The following is a 6,000-nucleotide window of genomic DNA, read 5'->3' on the forward strand; positions in this document are numbered from 1 at the left end:
CTACAAAATAGTGAGCCAAATCTTTTAATAAGCATACCATAAATTACATATTAAATAGTTCTTTATACTTCACAAAAGTACCTTCCTTCAGGACTATTTTAGCGATGACCTTTTCTTCAAAGTATATTTCAAACACTTTTTCTGGAATTGCCACAAAAGTAGATTGTGTGCCACTGAGAATATTAATCACTTTATCTAAAAAGTTGGGGACTTCTTTCACTATTATACAGATAGGATAAACAGACAGATAGAAATACATATATATATATAATATATACATATCCATACATTAATGAATATATTCATATATTCATTCTACCATCTTTGCTACAAAACAATTATACCTGTTTTTAAATATTATGATTATCTCTTAGATAGCCTCAACCACCAGAGGGCAGACAACAGAAGCAAGAAAAACTACAATCCTGCAGCCTGTGGACCAAAAACCACAGTTACAGAAAGATAGAGAAGACGAAAAGGCAGAGGGCTATGTACCAGATGAAGGAACAAGAAAAAACCCCAGAAAAACAACTAAATGAAGTGGAGATAGGCAACCTTCCAGAAAAAAAATTCAGAATAATGATAGTGAAGATGATCCAGGACCTCGGAATAAGAATGGAGGCAAAGATTGAGAAGATGCAAGAAATGATTAACAAAGACCTAGAAGAATTAAAGAACAAACAAACAGAGATGACCAATACAATAACTGAAATGAAAACTACACTAGAAGGAATCAATAGCAGAATAACTGAGGCAGAAGAACGGATAAGTGACCTGGAAGACAGAATGGTGGAATTCACTGCTGCGGAACAGACTAAAGAAAAAAGAATGAAAAGAAATGAAGACAGCCTAAGAGACCTCTGGGACAACATTAAACGCAACAACATTCGCATTATAGGGGTCCCAGAAGGAGAAGAGAGAGAGAAAGGACCAGAGAAAATATTTGAAGAGATTATAGTCGAAAACTTCCCTAACATGGGAAAGGAAATAGCCACCCAAGTCCAGGAAGCACAGAGAGTCCCATACAGAATAAACCCAAGGAGAAACACGCCGAGACACATAGTAATCAAAGTGGCAAAAATTAAAGACAAAGAAAAATTACTGAAAGCAGCAAGGGAAAAACGACAAATAACATACAAGGGAACTCCCATAAGGTTAACAGCTGATTTCTCAGCAGAAACTCTGCAAGCCAGAAGGGAGTGGCATGATATACTTAAAGTAATGAAAGGGAAGAACCTATAACCAAGATTACTCTACCCAGCAAGGATCTCATTTAGATTTGATGGAGAAATCAAAAGCTTTACAGACAAAAGCAAAAGCTAAGAGAATTCAGCACCACCAAACCAGCTCTACAACAAATGCTAAAGGAACTTCTCTAAGTGGGAAACACAAGAGAAGAAAAGGACCTACAAAAACAAACCCAAAACAATTAAGAAAATGGTCATAGGAACATACATATCGATAATTACCTTAAACGTGAATGGATTAAATGCCCCAACCAAAAGACATATACTGGCTGAATGGATACAAAAACAAGACCCATATATATGCTGTCTACAAGAGACCCACTTTAGACCTAGGGACACATACAGACTGAAAGTGAGGGGATGGAAAAAGATATTCCATGCAAATGGAAATCAAAGGAAAGCTGGAGTAGCTATACTCATATCAGATAAAATAGACTTTAAAATAAAGAATGTTAAAAGAGACAAGGAAGGACACTACATAATGATCCAGGGATCAATCCATGAAGAAGATATAACAATTATAAATATATATGCACCCAACATAGGAGCACCTCAATACATAAGGCAACTGCTAACAGCTATAAAAGAGGAAATCGACAGTAACACAATAATAGTGGGGGACTTTAACACTTCACTTACACCAATGGACAGATCATCCAAAATGAAAATAAATAAGGAAACAGAAGCTTTAAATGACACAATAGACCAGATAGATTTAATTGATATATATAGGACATTCCATCCAAAAACAGCAGATTACACGTTCTTCTCAAGTGCGCACGGAACATTCTCCAGGATAGATCACATCTTGGGTCACAAATCAAGCCTCAGTAAATTTAAGAAAATTGAAATCATATCAAGCATCTTTTCTGACCACAACGCTATGAGATTAGAAATGAATTACAGGGAAAAAAACGTAAAAAAGACAAACACATGGAGGCTAAACAATACGTTACTAAATAATCAAGAGATCACTGAAGAAATCAAAGAGGAAATAAAAAAATACCTAGAGACAAATGACAATGAAAACACGACGACCCAAAACCTATGGGATGCAGCAAAAGCGGTTCTAAGAGGGAAGTTTATAGCTATACAAGCCTACCTCAAGAAACAAGAAAAAGCTCAAGTAAACAATCTAACCTTACACCTAAAGAAACTAGAGAAAGAAGAACAAACAAAACCCAAAGTTAGCAGAAGGAAAGAAATCATAAAGATCAGAGCAGAAATAAATGAAATAGAAACAAAGAAAACAATAGCAAAGATCAATAAAACTAAAAGTTGGTTCTTTGAGAAGATAAACAAAATTGATAAGCCATTAGCCAGACTCATCAAGAAAAAGAGGGAGAGGACTCAAATCAATAAAATCAGAAATGAAAAAGGAGAAGTTACAACAGACACCGCAGAAATACAAAGCATCCTAAGAGACTACTACAAGCAACTTTATGCCAATAAAATGGACAACCTGGAAGAAATGGACAAATTCTTAGAAAGGTATAACCTTCCAAGACTGAATCAGGAAGAAACAGAAAATATGAACAGACCAATCACAAGTAATGAAATTGAAACTGTGATTAAAAATCTTCCAACAAACAAAAGTCCAGGACCAGATGGCTTCACAGGTGAATTCTATCAAACATTTAGAGAAGAGCTAACATCCATCCTTCTCAAACTCTTCCAAAAAATTGCAGAGGAAGGAACACTCCCAAACTCATTCTATGAGGCCACCATCACCCTGATACCAAAACCAGACAAAGACACTACAGAAAAAGAAAATTACAGACCAATATCACTGATGAATATAGATGCAAAAATCCTCAACAAAATACTAGCAAACAGAATCCAACAACACATTAAAAGGATCATACACCACGATCAAGTGGGATTTATCCCAGGGATGCAAGGATTCTTCAATATACGCAAATCAATCAATGTGATACACCATATTAACAAATTGAAGAATAAAAACCATATGATCATCTCAATAGATGCAGAAAAAGCTTTTGACAAAATTCAACACCCATTTGTGATAAAAACTCTCCAGAAAGTGGGCATAGAGGGAAACTACCTCAACATAATAAAGGCCATATATGACAAACCCACAGCAAACATCATTCTCAATGGTGAAAAACTGAAAGCATTTCCTCTAAGATCAGGAACGAGACAAGGATGTCCACTCTCACCACTATTATTCAACATAATAAAGGCCATATATGACAAACCCACAGCAAACATCATTCTCAATGGTGAAAAACTGAAAGCATTTCCTCTAAGATCAGGAACGAGACAAGGATGTCCACTCTCACCACTATTATTCAACATAGTTCTGGAAGTCCTAGCCACGGCAATCAGAGAAGAAAAAGAAATAAAAGGAATACAAATTGGAAAGGAAGAAGTAAAACTGTCACTGTTTGCGGATGACATGATACTATACATAGAGAATCCTAAAACTGCCACCAGAAAACTGCTAGAGCTAATTAATGAATATAGTAAAGTTGCAGGATACAAAATTAATGCACAGAAATCTCTTGCATTCCTATACACTAATGATGAAAAATCTGAAAGAGAAATTATGGAAACACTCCCATTTACCATTGCAACAAAAAGAATAAAATACCTAGGAATAAACCTACCGAGGGAGACAAAAGACCTGTATGCAGAAAACTATAAGACACTGATGAAAGAAATTAAAGATGATACCAACAGATGGAGAGATATACCATGTTCTTGGATTGGAAGAATCAACATTGTGAAAATGAGTATACTACCCAAAGCAATCTACAGATTCAATGCAATCCCTATCAAATTACCAATGGCATTTTTTACGGAGCTAGAACAAATCATCTTAAAATTTGTATGGAGACACAAAAGACCCCGAATAGCCAAAGCAGTCTTGAGGCAAAAAAATGGAGCTGGAGGAATCAGACTCCCAGACTTCAGACTATACTACAAAGCTACAGTAATCAAGACAATATGGTACTGGCACAAAAACAGAAACATAGATCAATGGAACAAGATAGAAAGCCCAGAGATTAACCCACGCACCTATGGTCAACTAATCTATGACAAAGGAGGCAAAGGTATACAATGGAGAAAAGACAATCTCTTCAATAAGTGGTGCTGGGAAAACTGGACAGCTACATGTAAAAGAATGAAATTAGAATACTCCCTAATACCATACACAAAAATAAACTCAAAATGGATTAGAGACCTAAATATAAGACTGGACACTATAAAACTCTTAGCGGAAAACATAGGAAGAACACTCTTTGACATAAATCACAGCAAGATCTTTTTTGATCCACCTCCTAGAGTAATGGAAATAAAAACAAAAATAAACAAGTGGGACCTAATGAAACTTCAAAGCTTTTGCACAGCAAAGGAAACCATAAACAAGACAAAAAGACAACCCTCAGAATGGGAGAAAATATTTGCAAATGAATCAACGGACAATGGATTAATCTCCAAAATATATAAACAGCTCATTCAGCTCAATATCAAAGAAACAAACACCCCAATCCAAAAATGGGCAGAAGACCTAAATAGACATTTCTCCAAAGAAGACATACAGACGGCCACGAAGCACATGAAAAGATGCTCAACATCACTAATTATTAGAGAAATGCAAATCAAAACTACAATGAGGTATCACCTCACTCCTGTTAGAATGGGCATCATCAGAAAATCTACAAACAACAAATGCTGGAGAGGGTGTGGAGAAAAGGGAACCCTCTTGCACTGTTGGTGGGAATGTAAATTAATACAGCCACTATGGAGAACAATATGGAGGTTCCTTAAAAAACTGAAAATAGAATTACCATATGACCCAGCAATCCCACTACTGGGCATATACCCAGAGAAAACCGTAATTCAAAAAGACATATGCACCCGAATGTTCATTGCAGCACTATTTACAATAGCCAGGTCATGGAAGCAACCTAAATGCCCATCAACAGACGAATGGATAAAGAAGTTGTGGTACATATATACAATGGAATATTACTCAGCCATAAAGAGGAACGAAATTGAGTCATTTGTTGAGACGTGGATGGATCTAGAGACTGTCATACAGAGTGAAGTAAGTCAGAAAGAGAAAAACAAATATCGTATATTAATGCATGTATGTGGAACCTAGAAAAATTGTACAGATGAGCCAGTTTGCAGGGCAGAAGTTGAGACACAGATGTGGAGAATGGACATATGGACACCAAGGGGGGAAAACTGTGGTGAGGTGGGGATGGTGGTGTGCTGAATTGGGCGATTGGGACTGACATGTATACACTGATGTGTATAAAATTGATGCCTAATAAGAACCTGCAGTATAAAAAAACAAACAAAACAACTAATACTAAACTTTCATTGGGTTATTTGTATGGAAATATGTTAATATAAATGTTTCAGACATTACATGAAATTTCTAAAAATCTTATATTTGTATTTGTATGGAAATATGTATGGAAATATGTTAATATAAATGTTTCAGACATTGCATGAAATTTCTAAAAATCTTATATGTTCTGGTATTATGTTATAAGTAATAATCCTAGTTATTACTTTAAAATGTATATCTCAGAAATAACTAATTTTCTTGTCAACTGCATTATTATGAACTTTCATCAAATCTTAACCGTGGTCATTTTTAAGTCTTTTGTCATTTACAGACAGTTCTGGGTGTACTCTGATGATTTTGCAAATATGTTCCTATAAAAGCGTTTCATCTTCAAGAAATTCATGGAAAAGACTCTGACAAGTATAG

The sequence above is a fragment of the Balaenoptera borealis genome, assembly GCF_965194805.1.
Source record: "Balaenoptera borealis genome assembly, chromosome: 12".
NCBI lineage: Eukaryota > Metazoa > Chordata > Mammalia > Artiodactyla > Balaenopteridae > Balaenoptera > Balaenoptera borealis.